Below are 17,966 nucleotides of genomic sequence, written 5' to 3' on the forward strand. Positions count from 1 at the left end.
GTGTATTTTGAAGTGTCTTTCGCCTGCTTAAATGGGACACATGTGTTATCATTTTAACAATACATCACAGACCATTGTAATCCCAAATGTGTGCCTTATAAAAGCCAAATAACTACCTACAAACACTTCCTGACTTCTAGCATGCAGACTATATGCTATATCAGGGTGCTTCAGTGTGGGCTTTGAGAGACCTGATGTCTTGGCAGTGCCAAGGAAGAAGACGACTCATGCGCTGTCTCAGGCCTGCACAAACTGCTGGCTGTGTTGTACTTTCTGGCATCTGGCAGTTTTCAACATGTCACTGGCCAAGGCATTGGCATATCTCAGCCCACACTGTCCTGGTACCTGACCCAGGTGCTTGAAGCCCTTCAGCCACATATAGATGCCTCAATCTGCTTCCCAAGCCAGGAGACAGAGTGGCATGATGTTAGGGTAGCATTCCATCGCATTGCATGCATGCCAAATGTGCTTGGTGCTATTGACTGCACACACATTCCGCTGAGACCACCTCGGGATACTGCCCGTTCCTATTATAACCGACATGGAAGCACAAGTACCAACGTGCAGGTGGTCTGTGATGCCAATCTTAAGATCATGTGTGTGTTTGCAGGCTACCCTGGCTCATGTCATGACTCCTATATCCTCGGCCAGTCAGTCCTCTTTGATGAGTTTGAAGCCGGATCAATGGCAGAGGGCTGGCTACTGGGTAAGTCTCTAATACTGTATAAACTGCTGTATGCGATACATAGGGAATTGATTACACATGTGTGTTTATCTCTCTGGCTTTTTGTGTGATTATGAATACATTATAATCTGTCTCTGTCTCCCTCTATAGGAGCAGATTTATTAAGCTTGGAGAAGAGATAAACTGGAGATAAAGCGGAGAAAAGGTAAAAGGAGATAAAGCACCAGCCAATCAGCTCCCAACTGTCTTTTTTCAAACACAGCTGATTGGCTGGTGCTTTATCCCCTTTTACCTTTTCTCCGCTTTATCTCCAGTTTATCTCTTCTCCAAGCTTAATAAATCTGCCCCATATCTCTCTCTCTATCTCTCTAAGGACCAGATGCACTAAGCTTCAAAAGTGATAGAATGGAGAGTGATAAACAACCTGCCAATCAGCTCCTACCTTCCATGTCACAGGCTGTGTTTGAAAATTGTCAGACAAGAGCTGATTGGCTGGTTGTTTATCACTCTCCATTTGATCACTTTTCAAGCTTAGTACATCTGGCCCTAAGACAGATGTCAGCGAGGCACCACTACACACAGCTGATCAAATACACCTGTTACTGTTGTAAAGTCAGCTGTAACCAGCAGTTATGGTGACTCATACATCAGCTAAGTTGATCAAAGACATGGCCAGCAACTGACATCCTGGTACCAGCCAGCCCAGGAGAACAAGCCCCATACACATGTGTGAGAAGAACACACACTCATGCAGGAAAACATGCTGTGCTGTGGCCTGAGTTCATGTAACATTTGTAGTGTACAAATTGACTTTGTGTTAGCGTTGCACTATGCCTATTATTCTGTTATGATGGTAGTTCAATGTTTTCAACAACGTGGGTCAGAGCATGTGCAGTGCAGGTGGGCCAGATGTAACATGTGCAGAGTCAGATACAATTGGCTTGGGCAGTGCCGGTGCAAGGCGCCAGAGCGCCCCGGCGCTCACCCGCTCTACGGGGGGGGGGGGTGGGGGAGGAATACGGCCGCCATGCTGCTCCTGGGGGGGGGACACCACTCACCCTTAAGGAGGACCTCGGGTGACGGTCCAGCGAGCGAGCGGGCGGGCGGGAGAGCTCAGTCCCGATGCATGTTAATTGACATTTTCCTCCATCCGCACCGCGTACAGCCACTCAGCCGGGCAGCGCTGAGCACTTGGCTCACCCTCAGACGCTGAACGGCTGTACGCGTGGAGGAAAATGTCGTTAACATGCATCGGGACTGAACTGCGCACAGACCTCCCTCCTGCCCTGCTTCCAACCATTGCCTAGTGGTGGCGCCAGCCCTGGGCTTGGGTGTGTGGAAGCAGAAATGTAAAGTGCTGTGTTTTTACAAATAAGTACATTATTTATGCTGCACAGGAATTAAAAATCATAGAAATATATAAAACTGTTTATATCCATGTTACATCTGCCCCACCTGCACTGCACAAGAGTTTGAAAATGTGGATTGTGAAATTTTGGTGTGCTGAGAGCAGAATAAATGTATGTCCACTAATAACCCTTGAGCAGCTAAAGCCCACTTGAAGCACTCACACAGTAAAACATACATGTATATGATTGAACCTGTGATTTCCTAAACAAGATCAGTGACGCACAGCATTAATACACATTCAATTAGCAGGTCACATGATCAATAAAAACTGCAGTTAGTGGGTATAATGTTTACAACACTGTAATATTGCAAATGGCTAAAACCAGGATGAAAAGCAGTAACCTTCTGGACTTTCAGAGTAATGAAGAAATGATGTCAGCTGCTGCACTGATGAGCTGTGCAAACAAGGGTGTGTCAAATTAGGTGAGGAGAATCATTAATTCGTATTGAAGGTTATGAGCAGATATTATGTTATTGTCTGCATATATATATATATATATATATATATATATATAGTTCTGTACACACTTACAGATGTTATGTCTGATGTAAGTGTTGGGAACAAAAATCTGGAAAAGTAAGGTTGGGAATTACAAGGGCAGAAATGGTGGCAAACGCTTGTAAAGAGTGATGAGTATTGTGGTTTGCAGTGTTTCTGCAGACCTAACCTGTGCTATTGTGTTGTAAAGCAAACAGTGTGTGCTATACATTAAACTGAAGTTTTGGCGCCTCCACGACTTATATATGGCTGTGAGAGACCTCCCAAGTGTAAAACAAATACACCAATCACGATTCTGGTTTCATTTTCATAGTGATGCATGTGGAATTAAATACAATTTTTTGTATTTCATTTCACGAAAATTCGTAAAATATCCTGGTTTTTAAACAAACTTCCCTAGGACATTTGTATTTCAATTTACGATTCTACAAAAATACGAAACATTTGTAAAACAAAATACGAATGGCTACGACATCGAAAAATACGAATTTTTCAATTACGACTACATAGTAAATTAAAGCCCGGAACACGACTTTTTCTACAACAATACCATTCGTACACATTCGTAATCGGTCGTAGGTAAAATACGAATACGAATTTTTAGGTTTTCCATATTAGTAAATTTCCCCCTAAATGTAGATGCCAAAATGTCATTGTTTAATTGAAATTCATCGTTGTGTGAGCTGTGAATTCTCCGAGAAATGGAAATATGTAATATACATAAAAGGATGGTAATAATACTAATAACTTATTTCTATAAATGACTAATAACAAAAAAGCAACACACACCTTTTCCAATAAAATATAAAAACAGTTTAAATTCATTGTATTGTTTACTTCACTTGTAGTGTTTACTTCACTTGTATCATGGTGTTTAAATTTAAATACAATTATACAAACTTTTCAGTATGGAATTTATTTAAGGGCTATAATACTGACATATATTCCACTGGATGGATGCATTTCATTATATTAACCTTTCACTGGAGAATGCTTCACAAGGCTGAGTAGATTCTATTTCAAGCTTCATTACAGTGTCTGTACACTAAAAAGCCTGAACAATAACTTACCCTGCATTACAAATAATCATTGATATAAATAAGTATTGCTTTCTGTGATTGTGCAGTAAACAATATCTTACTTTTTTGGTAATACAGTAAATGATCTCTTTTCAAAATAGTTTTTATTACAGTACCTATGACATTGGTTTGAAATATGTATTTGTTTATATGGTTTAATATAAAGTTGGTAATTTATTAGAATTCAGTTAGAAAAGAAATACTGCAAATTTTGAGGCAAAACACATGTGAACTACATTAGAAGAATTAACCTACTAAAATTACGATTACATTTTTAATTTAGTAGTATGCCACTTTTTATAGAAATTAAAATGTTCCCTTATAAATTTCTAAATTCCATTTAATAATACTAGTGGGATTCAGTGCAACCTTGCAGGAAGAAATATATAAATACTGTATGTGGAGATAATAATAATAATAATAATAATAATAATAATAATAATAATAATAATAATAATAATAATAAAATAGGTAGTGTATCCCACCCTGTATCTCCCTTATGATGGCACTGCCATCAGGGATGGACTGTGGGGACTGGGCCCAGGCAGACAAGGGGACCCGAGGGTCAGTGGTGCACATCATCAGTGGACAGCCATGAAGAACAGCCAGCCCATGCAAATAGGACAGCTCGGTAGGTTCCAATCACATTGCCACCCCCATAGCAGAGCTTCTGTGCATTGCATTCCACTGTAGAACACAATCTATAAACTGTCAGCTGCTCTCACTCAGGGCCGCCGAGAGGCAGGGGGGGCGGGTACATTTTACCTGGGCCCGGGCCTGCCAGGGGGGCCCGGGTCCCGACACACACAAAAAAAAAAAAAAGTTTTTATTTTAAAAAGGGGCGTGGCCACGGTCCGCGATTAGGCCACGCCCCCGAATTAAGCCCGGTCAGCGATGGCTGTCCTGCTCCTGCTACAAGTTCCTGTTTCAAAAGGTAATGCCACCGCAATGCATGGCTATGGACAGGGGGAACAGACAAAAAGCCTGTGTGTGTGTGTGTGTGTGTGTGTGTAACAGGCTGTGTATGTATGGATATATGTGTGTGTAACAGGCTGTGTGTGTGTGTGTGTAACAGGCTGTGTGTGTAACAGGCTTTGTGTATATGTATATGTGTGTGTGTGTGCGTGTGTATAACAGGGTATGTGTGTGTGTGTGTGTGTGTGTGTGTAACAGGCTTTGTATATGTGTGTGTGTGTGTGTGTGTGTGTGTAACAGGCTGTGTATGTATGTATATGTGTGTGTGTGTGTGTGTAACAGGCTATGTATGTGTGTGTGTGAGTGCGTGTGTAACAGGCTTTGTATGTATGTATATATATGTGTGTGTGTGTGTGTGTGTGTGTGTGTGTAAAAGGCTGTGTCTGTGTGTGTGTGTGTGTAACAGGCTGTGTATGTATATATGTGTGTGTAACAGGCTATGTGTGTGTGTGTGTGTGTGTGTGTGTGTAACAGGCTATGTATGTATGTATGTATGTATGTATGTCTATATGTGTGTGTGTGTAAAAGGCTATGTGTGTGTGTGTAACAGGCTTTGTATATATATATATGTGTGTGTGTGTAACAGGCTATGTTCTGTATGTGTGAAGGAACAGGCTGTGTATGTATATGTGTGTGTGTGTGTGTGTGTAACAGGCTATGTATGTATATGTGTGTAACAGGCTATGTACTGTATGTGTGAAGGAACAGGCTATGTGTGTGTGTGTGTAACAGGCTATGTATGTATATATGTGTGTGTGTGTGTGTGTGTGACAGGCTATGTACTGTATGTGTGAAGGAACAGGCTATGTGTGTGTAACAGGCTATGGCCCTCATTCAGGTTGGTTCGCTCCCCCGCACGGTCACACAGGGGAGCGATGTTGTGCATGTGCAGCCACTTTGTGTGAGCGAGCAAACCGATTATTTTCCGCCCCGATCGCATGCAGCAGTGTGGAGGGAAGCGTGGGGTGGTGGATATGGTTTGCGCCCATGGGAACTCCCATGACGTGGGTGCCGGGGGAGGGCAGCTGATGTCACCGGATGTCAGCTGCCCGCCCTCTTCTCGTACAGGAGCGCCACAGATCTAAGACAGCAGAGACTGACTTAGATCTGCGAGCGCTTGAGAAATCATTTGATGGTCAGCGACCGCACTGCCCTGCACGCAAGCTGCAAATCGATGATTATGTAAAACATCCGTTCGCATGCGTGAAATCTGAGGTATTTAGATGACCCGCAAAGCTGCAAATTTTGCAGCTTTGTGGTCAATCAGAATGACCTCCAATGTGTGTGAAGGGAACAGGCTACATGGGGCCCATTTATGACGGATCATATATGGAATGCGATCTGGGTGGGACCATACTGCGCAGGATCACATGAGATTAAAGAGGTTGGTACTTCTTTACTTTCACGGCGCCAGCATGGCGCCGCGCGTCAGAGTCCCCTTGCGGGGCTCGCTTCGCTCGCCCACGCTGCGGGCTCGGTGGCTCGCTACGCTCGCCACGCTATTTAAAATCAACTCCATGCCAACATGGATAGTGGAGGTATGAACTATCCATGTTGGCATGGCGTTAAGTTCCTTTATTTTACATAGTTTGTGGCGAGCGTAACAGCCGGAAGTAGCACGGCGCCATGCTGGCGCTGTGAAAGTAAAGAAATACCAAGAGGTTTAATGGACACAATCCCCCTCTCCCTCCAGGTGCACATACCGCTGGCCATCACAATGCAGCTGCTCTTGGTGCCGGATCTGTAGCTTTGGGGGACACAGCAGATACCGGCAGCTCAGCTCGGCGATACTGCAAGTAGTGGCATCTGCTGCTTCTTGCCAGAACTGTTGCCGCTTTCCCTGCTGCGTGTGTGAGCTTGGGATCCTTATACTCCAGAGGCGGCGCTTCAAATGGGGATGATCGTGCCAGTCACAGATCTTGGGGAGAGGAGCCGTGGGCTGGCCACCCCTGCTGTATGGCATAGGGGTCTGGGCAGCGCAGGGGGGCAGAGGGTCCCTGTGACGGATGGGCAGACAGCAGTGGGGTCCTTGCGGAGGATGGGAGTTATTACCTAGTTCCCATCCTCCGCAGGGACCCTGCCGCTATCTGCCCATCCGTGGCCACGACCCCATACTCCCATGGGCGCAACCCATATCCACCACCCCACGCTTCTGTCCACACTGCTGCATACGAACAGGGCGGCAAGTAATCGATTTGAATTTTGTGTAGCATAATGTTTATGGGGCAAGTATAAGGGGTCTACTATTGTGTTGCATAAAGGGTATATGGTGTGGTACACACCCCTATATCCTTTAATGGCCACACCTCTTTTCTGTTGCTCGCCACTCCAGGGGGGCCCCGTGACGCTGTTGTACCGGGGCCCAGGATTTCTCTTGGCAGCCCTGCTCTCACTAGCACGCACTTCCTGTGTCAGCCACTAGTTGGGAGCAGCACTGAAGTTGCCGTGTGGCAGTAAATCAAATAATCTCTGCTATGGGACAACAATGCGAGTGAAGCCTGCCGAGCTGTCTCATCTACATGTAATTCACCAGAGATGGTCTGGCTGTTTGCAGGTTGTGCAATGGTTGGGGTAGGCATTTACACTTTTATTAAGATAAGATTATGCACTAATTGATACCCCCCCCCCCCCCCCCATTGCAACTGCAACCCACCTATGCTGTGGGGCCTGGGACTGACAAAATTGACAGGGGGCCCTGTCAATTTTGTCAGTCCCAGGCCCCACAGTTTCTGATGGCAGCCCTGACTGCCACTGACTATGTCGCATTCCTTAATATAATTCTATCACAGTGAGAAAGCTCTTTAAACACTTTTAATTATGCATTTTGTGGATGAACATACCAATTGGTGGCAGCTTGCAAAGTACACCATGTTGCCAACCACCCTATTTGTCATACATTTCTATAGTATAATGTAGATGGTAGGTTTCAGGTAAGCACCGGAGACTGAAGTATTTCAAAATAAGATTTTATTCCAGCAAAAATATTTGGCTGGTGCATTGGCTTATTACACAGGAGTTATAACGATTTAGCATTCACAGTAGGACAGCAGGAAGATAAGTCATAGAGTGAACTGTTTATTATACAGGAGTACCCAAGGTACCCAACCTTTCTATCGTTATGTACATACTGTACTAGGCGATTTGCGGCATCACCGACATAGTTAATGATATCAACGGTGCCAAAAAGTGGATATAAAGTTGTGCAGATGCACAGCGATAGTCAGGCGCTGGGGAGGGGTGGGATAAGCAACAATGAACGGTGGACCATACGACAATTGGGATAGGGATAACGTGGGGGGGTTAGTACGACAAGATGGATAGAAAAAAGGGGGGTAATGCGATACAATGAGAGGATTTTTAGATAAGGAACTGAATCAGATGAAAAAAATGATGAAAAAAAATGAAATAAAAAAAAATGAAATGAAAAAAATGAAAAGACCTAAATAAAAATAAATACAAATAAATAAAAGTAAATAGAAATAAATAAAAATAAAAATAAAAATAAAGATAAAAATAAAAATAGAAAATAAAAATATTTTTTTTTTTTAAATATAAAAATTGACCAAATATGTTTACACTCCTTCTGTGAGTATGTGGGAGCAGTCCAGGTTAGAGGGAGGTTAAATAAGCTTGCCCTGCACTATACTGACGGATATGCCGCTTGCTGCGGCTTTGCAGACTTACAGGACACCGGAGCGTACAGCTGGTGACGTCACCTGCCGGCTTCTTCGTTTGCGGCTCTGCAGTATCGTCTGGCGGGGGGATGCTTCTCCTCTTCTGCTGGGGGCTTCTTTTCATCCAACGCGTTTCACACGCAAGGTGCTTTATCAAGGATATTTCTGGCTTGTTTTTTTTTCCCTTTAAATAGGGTAAACTTTATTGAAAAAAACGGAAGTGTAAAAACGGAAGTTGTCATAGCAACTGGTGGGAACCTCATGGCTTTGGGTCTTTGTTTTTTTTTTAAATAGTAAAATAAAAATGGTCAATTGTTTTGTAAAAAGTTTCCTTAAAAAACAGAAAACGTGAAATATGAATATAGAAATAGAGAAAATAGATGGATAAAATAAATATAAAGATAAAATAAAAATAGAATAAAATAAAAATAAAAAATAAATAAAAATAAATATAAAAATAAAAATAAAAAATAAAAAATAAGAATAAGAATAAAATAAATATAAATAAAAATAAATATAAAAATAAAAATAAAAATAGAGACACAGTGGTGGCAATGCGGACAATGGGGGGGGGGGGTTAAAGACATCAAGAAGGGACGGGTCAAGATTATTTTAGCGTGGACATCAAAGGAAAGCTTTCAGCTCAATGTCTATATTCAACCCTTTTGGTTCCAGGGTGTCCAAAGCGTATATCCATCTGGTCTCGGTTTTTTTGAGGTTGGATACTAGATCTCCTCCTCTCCAATGTGGTTCTACATGTTGTATACCCATAAAGGTGAGGCCTTTTGGGTCTTTGTTGTGCTCTTTCAGAAAGTGTGATGATACACTGTGGGTTTGAAGTCCTCTTTTTATATTATATAGATGTTCCGCGATTCTTATCTTAATTTTCCTTTTTGTTTGTCCCACGTATTGGTATCCACATTGGCATTCCAAGAGGTACACTGCTCCCTCTGTTTCGCAGGAAATGTGTTCTTTTATTTTGAAACTTTTTTTATTTTGATTAGAGGTAAAGGTTTTTGTGGGTTTAGTTCCAACGTTTTGATTTTTACACCCTTTACATTTTGTGCAGTGGAAGAAGCCAGTACTCATTTTCTTGTTGTTTGTTTCTGGTGGTGGTAGAAAACTTTTTGTCAGTTTTTGTCTTAAATTTGAGGCTTTTCGATAAATGACTCTCGGTTTCGGGGGGAGTATTTGTTTTAGGTCTTCATCAAGGAGAATGTGCCAGTGTTTTTTTAAAATTTCTTCTATTTTCTCGTGGTTGCTGTTAAATTGAGTGATGAATGTAATAGGCATTTCTTTTTTTGGTTTTATGGAGTAGTTGATGAGTTCATGTCTTTGTAAGGTTTTTATTTTGTTGATTTGGTCTGTCAAAAAGGGTTCTTTGTACCCTTTTGTTAGGAATTTTTTCTTCAACTCTTGGCTTTGTTGTTCAAAGACAGTGTCTTCAGTACAGTTTCTTTTTATTCTTCGGAACTGTCCTCCTGGTATGTTTTTTATCCATTGGCGGTGGTGGTTGCTATGGAAGGGTAGCATATTATTGCCATTAACCTCTTTTATGTGTGTTCTTGTATGTAGTTTATTGTTCTTTATGTAGATTTCAAGATCTAAGAATGTCACCATGGTGTTACTGAAGTTTGTACTGAATTCTAGTGCCAATTTCACATAATCTGGTGGTTTTTCTTCTCCCCAGATTGCTTCTAAAAAATCGTCCTGGTCTTCTTCATCTTCCTCATCTTCACTATCGTTTTCTTCGTCTTCTTTTCTGAGATCTTTTTCTTCCATTTTTTTCTAGTTCTTCTATTCTGGTCAGTAGACTTTTATAAATTGCAACGTCTTCTTCTTGTGCTTTTATTTTCCCTTCTTGGAAGGATTGTCTTATGAGTTTGTACGGATTTATTGTGTTCTGAATTTGTGTGGCGTGACTCTTTTGTGTTCTTATCTTCTTGTTATCTTAACTTCTTAATCAGGCTGCTTCTACCCACTGAGCGCAAATCCTACAAAAAGGATTTTTTCCTTTACAAACCCATACCTACCCTAGATATAGGACTGCAGCTCACCTCCCACCCTCTTGATACCCAAAATTGGTATACAACAATGACACAACACGTGTCACATATCAAACACACCAATAACAGAGAAAAAAATCGAAGAATTATTCTCAACCACACAGACGAAGAACATCCCACAAATTGAAGATGATGGATTCTGCGAAAAGTTTATGAAACTAGAAAAACTCTACACAGCTGAAATAAAACAATGGTGGGAAATCACAACACTCTCAAAATACCTACAAGAAAACCTGATCCCTAAAGGTCTGAAAATCCAAAAAAATTGCACATTTGAATCCAAAGATACAGACTACAAAACTAAATGGAATAACGCCCTGGAGACATGTTCTAGGGAACTAATCACACTAATAATAGAAGATAGAAAATCTTCACTAAAAAATATAAATGACTCAATCAAAGAGATAGAGCGAAGATTCGAACCACTCACCGATATGGAGGACTTCAAGAAGTTAATGAAAATGACCAATACCAAGATGGAGAAAATAGAGGATGACCTCATTCTCATCAAACAAAGAAAGTTCCAGAGAGACCGAGATGAAAAAGAAAACCCCAAAATTACATCACAACAAACAAACCCACATAAAACAATACAACACCTATATTGGAAGAACAACATCCAAGAAAAAAATTATTTACACCAAAAAAAAGGCACCCCAAAAAGATTGATGGATAACAAGAAGATAAGAACACAAAAGAGTCACGCCACACAAATTCAGAACACAATAAATCCGTACAAACTCATAAGACAATCCTTCCAAGAAGGGAAAATAAAAGCACAAGAAGAAGACATTGCAATTTATAAAAGTCTACTGACCAGAATAGAAGAACTAGAAAAAAATGGAAGAAAAAGATCTCAGAAAAGAAGACGAAGAAAACGATAGTGAAGATGAGGAAGATGAAGAAGACCAGGACGATTTTTTAGAAGCAATCTGGGGAGAAGAAAAACCACCCGATTATGTGAAATCGGCACAGAAAAGACGAAAAAACAACCCAAATTAAGAACTAGAGGGACAAGAGGGGGAAAAAAGAAAAAGAAACAAAAAGAAAAAGAAAAAGAAAATGAACCACAAAAAGAAACCGTGTTCAACCTCAGTAAGAAAACACTAACGTCAGAAGAACTCAAAGTCCTAAAAAAGGACTAAAATTTGCCCCACAATCAGAAATAAATGAATTTGATGTATACATTGATACACAAAAATTCATTAGAAAAGTATGCATTAAAAAATTCTTCGAAAAAAATAAAAAAAATTAGACCTGAGGAACTAGAAGAAAACATCTACAAGCATACAGACTTCAAACCCCGTTCAACCTTCTACCCAAGTCACATAAAAGGACCCCACAGAGAAACCTTCCAGAAACTAGTTGAAAAGGAAATTTCTAACATACAAACATCAAAGAAAAAGAATAGATGCAACTTCACAAAAGAAGAAAAAACAGCACTGAAAAATATCCAAAAAGACCAAAGTATAACTATCAAACCAGCTGACAAGGGGGGGGGGAATTGTAATCATGGACAGAAAGAAATATGAAGAAGAGGCTGAAAAATTACTATTCGACATAAACACATATAAAAACTAAAAGAAGATCCCACATCGCTATACTCAGAAATACTACGACAACAACTGCAGGAAGGCCTCGACATCGGCATAATAACGCAAAAAGAATTCGACTTCATTTTTGAACAGTTCCCGAGAATTCCAACATTCTATCACCTACCAAAACTACATAAAGATCAGCAAAACCCACCCGGAAGACCCATCATCTCCGGGATAGGTTCAATCACCTCCAATCTTTCAAAATATATTGACTTTTTTCTTCAAGACCTAGTAAAACAACAAAAGAGCTTTTTAAAAGACACAATGAGCATACTCCAAACCATCGATAATACAGAATGGAAAGAATCATACATCCTCTGCACAAGCGATATCAAATCACTCTACACAGTAATAAATCACGAAGATGGCTGCACAGCAACCCGACACTACCTGACCGAAGACACCACCATTACAAATGCACAAATCAACTTCATAATGGACAGCATTGACTTCATACTAAAGCACAATTACTTCTGGTACAATGGAACATTCTTCAACCAAGAACAGGGGACAGCGATGGGAACATCATTCGCGCCAAGCTACGCTAATCTTTTCGTAGCTTGGTGGGAAGACAAACAAATTTGGTCCAATAATCCACATTTAAAAAACATTGTCTGTTGGAAGAGATACATCGACGACGTGTTTTTCGTTTGGGATGGCCCACAAAAAGACCTAGAAGATTTCATGCTTCATATGAACAATAACCTACTCAATCTAGAATTCAGTACAAACTTCAGTAACACCATGGTGACATTCTTAGATCTTGAAATCTACATAAAGAACAATAAACTACATACAAGAACACACATAAAAGAGGTTAATGGCAATAATATGCTACCCTTCCATAGCAACCACCACCGCCAATGGATAAAAAACATACCAGGAGGACAGTTCCGAAGAATAAAAAGAAACTGTACTGAAGACACTGTCTTTGAACAACAAAGCCAAGAGTTGAAGAAAAAATTCCTAACAAAAGGGTACAAAGAACCCTTTTTGACAGACCAAATCAACAAAATAAAAACCTTACAAAGACATGAACTCATCAACTACTCCATAAAACCAAAAAAAGAAATGCCTATTACATTCATCACTCAATTTAACAGCAACCACGAGAAAATAGAAGAAATTTTAAAAAAAACACTGGCACATTCTCCTACTTGATGAAGACCTAAAACAAATACTCCCCCCGAAACCGAGAGTCATTTATCGAAAAGCCTCAAATTTAAGACAAAAACTGACAAAAAGTTTTCTACCACCACCAGAAACAAACAACAAGAAAATGAGTACTGGCTTCTTCCACTGCACAAAATGTAAAGGGTGTAAAAATCAAAACGTTGGAACTAAACCCACAAAAACCTTTACCTCTAATCAAAATAAAAAAAGTTTCAAAATAAAAGAACACATTTCCTGCGAAACAGAGGGAGCAGTGTACCTCTTGGAATGCCAATGTGGATACCAATACGTGGGACAAACAAAAAGGAAAATTAAGATAAGAATCGCGGAACATCTATATAATATAAAAAGAGGACTTCAAACCCACAGTGTATCATCACACTTTCTGAAAGAGCACAACAAAGACCCAAAAGGCCTCACCCTTATGGGTATACAACATGTAGAACCACATTGGAGAGGAGGAGATCTAGTATCCAACCTCAAAAAAACCGAGATCAGATGGATATACGCTTTGGACACCCTGGAACCAAAAGGGTTGAATATAGACATTGAGCTGAAAGCTTTCCTTTGATGTCCACGCTAAAATAATCTTGACCCGTCCCTTCTTGATGTCTTTAACCCCCTCCCCCCCCATTGTCCGCATTGCCACCACTGTGTCTCTATTTTTATTTTTATTTTTATATTTATTTTTATTTATATTTATTTTATTCTTATTCTTATTTTTTATTTTTTATTTTTATTTTTATATTTATTTTTATTTTATTCTATTTTTATTTTATCTTTATATTTATTTTATCCATCTATTTTCTCTATTTCTATATTCATATTTCACGTTTTCTGTTTTTTAAGGAAACTTTTTACAAAACAATTGACCATTTTTATTTTACTATTTTTAAAAAAAAACAAAGACCCAAAGCCATGAGGTTCCCACCAGTTGCTATGACAACTTCCGTTTTTACACTTCCGTTTTTTTCAATAAAGTTTACCCTATTTAAAGGGAAAAAAAACAAGCCAGAAATATCCTTGATAAAGCACCTTGCGTGTGAAACGCGTTGGATGAAAAGAAGCCCCCAGCAGAAGAGGAGAAGCATCCCCCCGCCAGACGATACTGCAGAGCCGCAAACGAAGAAGCCGGCAGGTGACGTCACCAGCTGTACGCTCCGGAGTCCTGTAAGTCTGCAAAGCCGCAGCAAGCGGCATATCCGTCAGTATAGTGCAGGGCAAGCTTATTTAACCTCCCTCTAACCTGGATTGCTCCCACATACTCACAGAAGGAGTGTAAACATATTTGGTCAATTTTTATATTTTAAAAAAAAATATATTTTTATTTTCTATTTTTATTTTTATCTTTATTTTTATTTTTATTTTTATTTATTTCTATTTACTTTTATTTATTTGTATTTATTTTTATTTAGGTCTTTTCATTTTTTTCATTTCATTTTTTTTCATTTCATTTTTTTTCATCATTTTTTTCATCTGATTCAGTTCCTTATCTAAAAATCCTCTCATTGTATCGCATTACCCCCCCTTTTTTCTATCCATCTTGTCGTACTAACCCCCCCACGTTATCCCTATCCCAATTGTCGTATGGTCCACCGTTCATTGTTGCTTATCCCACCCCTCCCCAGCGCCTGACTATCGCTGTGCATCTGCACAACTTTATATCCAATTTAAAACTTCTTAATCAGGCTGCTTCTACCCACTGAGCGCAAATCCTACAAAAAGGATTTTTTCCTTTACAAACCGGTGCCAAAAAGTGAATGAAACAGTATAGCGCTAAATACTGAATATATTGTTAATGACCTGTAGGAGCACACATTGTTTGTTATTTGTAGCATACACACTAGGCAATATTTTAAACTTTATTACTCAGAGGGGCCAAAATTAGTTGAAAAAATCACCCAGTGTGTACACACCTTTACTTGCATCTTTATTGAGTTGCACCAAAAGGTTATATACCCTATATATAAAATAAAACATGGGACATAGGATAAACAGATGGCCAATTACCTGGATGGTGGAGAACTGGAATAAACAGCTCTCAATTGCGTTCAATAAGGAGGTGATACCCGGGATAACCTCCAAAACAGGCAAAGCAGGCAGCTGGTCAAAGATCCATCCAATTCCAATCAGAAGTGGACTAGATGGGGCGTTGGATGGATCTTTGACCAGTTGCCTGCTTTGCCTGTTTTGAGGTTATCCCGGGTATCACCTCCTTATTGAACGCAATTGAGATCTGTTTATTCCAGTTCTCCACCATCCGGGTAATTGGCCATCTGTTTGTCCAATGTTTTTTTATATATGTGTGTGTGTTTTAAAATAAAGTGGTATTGCACCATATATTTTCACTTTTTCTTTTGGATACCTACTGGAGATAAAAGCTTGGAACTCCAATTAATATCATCAGTGAGGAGGAAGAACATCACACTGTGATTAATGTGTATTAATTGGAGAAGAGGAGACGATACCTCTCCAGGAGGTGCATTATCTCTTTGTTATCATTCACTTCACCTTCTAAATATGGAGAAGAGGATCGCTCCCCTTATTACAGGGTTGTACTCCTTCTCCTATTTATAACTAGGCGCCATTGGAGGGGAGACCAACATCTCTGTTTATCTGCTATGTATTTTTTTGTGGTGTAGGGTCACCACTGTTGGGTGTACCCACTGGACACTGCCTGGCGCTTCTATTAGCCCAGTGGTAGCCAACCCTAGCCCTCGAGAGCTACCAACAGTTCACATTTTCCAGACAACCTAGCTGCTGCACAGCTGCACTCATTAATCAGTGACACATTTTAAAAGATACATAGATGGAGCTAATTAGCTCACTTGTGATTCTGTAAGGAGAATTGCAAAACATGCACTGTTGGTAGCTCTTGAGGACTAAGGTTGGCTACCCCAGTATTAGCCAATCCACTCTCTTTGTTTTGTATAGTAGAGTTAGCCTCTTGAACACTGTGGATTATAGATTTAAATATCCAACCAAAATTTTGAACCACGCACAGCAAGGCTGTTATAAAAAAAAAATATATGTGTGTATATATATATATATATATATATATATATATATAAACAAAAAACTAGCTGTATGGAGTGAGTTTGTGCACATACGAATACTGTCTATCTGTGAATAAAACCGTGACATTATTTTAAAGCTATGTATTAAAATGTAAAAAACTTTTATCAATTACAAGAGTGCCCCAACACATAGAGGGAAATTTACTAAGATATGTATTCTACTTCACATGTGATGTTGCTATGGGCAACCAATCAGAAGCTACTTCTTATCTATTTAGCACCCTCTAGAAGATAGTAGACAGGATCTGATTGGTTGCCCATAGCAACAACACATGTGAAGTATATTACACATCTTAGTAAATTTCCCCCATACAGTCTACTTTCTCTCTACAAAAAATTCTGGAACTTTCAGTAGAAAAGGGGCAGAGGGAACGAGAAGGAGGCGGCAAAACAGCAGTTCTTTTACTTAGATTTTTTTGCCGCTATGAATTGCTCCCCACATACTATACTTCTGGATGGAAAACTGAATCTGACAAAACCTTAAGCACCACTGGAGAAATCTAAGATTACTCCTTAGTAACCCTTTCTGTGAATAAGATGAAACAGTTACCTTGGAAAAAAGTTATTTTAACTTGTACATGAATATATTTAAAAAATAAACAATTGTTTTGATTGGGGTGCCAGGTGACTTCCAAACAGTCAGGAATACGACGATCAGTAGACTGATGTTAAAATGGTGACTGTTAAAAGTCTGACTTACAAGGGACTTCACTGTGCTCTCCCCCTGTCAGGGTACCAGCAGTTAGGATTTTGACATTGGTTTAATGACCGTCAGAATCCCGACTGTCGGACCCCCATACCACACCTTTTTGATGGTTGAGGAGTATGTTTTAATTATTTTATATCTTGAAAATGTTCATTCACTGGTACTGTTCAATTCATGGCTGATTAAGCCTAAGTTTTAAAAATACCTAATGTAATTCAATGTGTCCCATTGAAGTGTAAATGGACTTAAATATATACTAATAAAACCAGTCTCTTACAGTAGAAGCATAAAATATAATCTACAGAAAAGTTTATATTGAATTATAATGTAAAGATAGTTACTGTTGATTTAGTTAATAATTTTAACTGCTAAAAAAAGGTATGTACAGTATAACTAATTTTAAAAATCACAGTATGAGGTAAGTACCAGCCTAAATATTACAGAATAATAGAAACATATTTCAGTCTGAATTTAGAAATCTGATACAAAAACCTTCATTCATTAAAACAATTAACTATAAAAATAAAATAACACCCCTCTGATATTGTAGTCATTTTGCAGTGCTTATTTCCACAGAGCATTAATTTATGTTTAATGCTGTGTAAATTAATTACATTACATTGAAGAACTATAATTAAGAAACTATCTCTCTTTACCAAATATTAACTAGAAAAAATACCCTTATTGTCATGGCTGTGAAATAAAAAGGCACATAACTAATTGTATTCTCAGCATGGCAGAAAACCTGTAGCTATTTGTGTATCGTAAAATAAATAAATGAATAAAATTGGTAAAACAGAAATGTTATTTTAATACAAAGCTAGAGAGTATTTCAAAGGAATTAGAGCAGGGTTGGCCAACCAATCAGAGGCAATGAGCTAAAAACTTTTATGGTAAGACAAAGAGCCGATACAATACAGAAAATCGTCATTGCCTAGCTCTCACAAGGCCATGCCCAGGGGCGGGCTGGGCCGGGGACCACGTGTCCCCCGGGCCGCTCTAACAAGTAATGGTGCAGGCCACC

The sequence above is a fragment of the Crinia signifera genome, chromosome 4 (genome assembly GCF_055691185.1).
Source record: "Crinia signifera chromosome 4, ASM5569118v1, whole genome shotgun sequence".
Classification (NCBI taxonomy): Eukaryota; Metazoa; Chordata; class Amphibia; order Anura; family Myobatrachidae; genus Crinia; species Crinia signifera.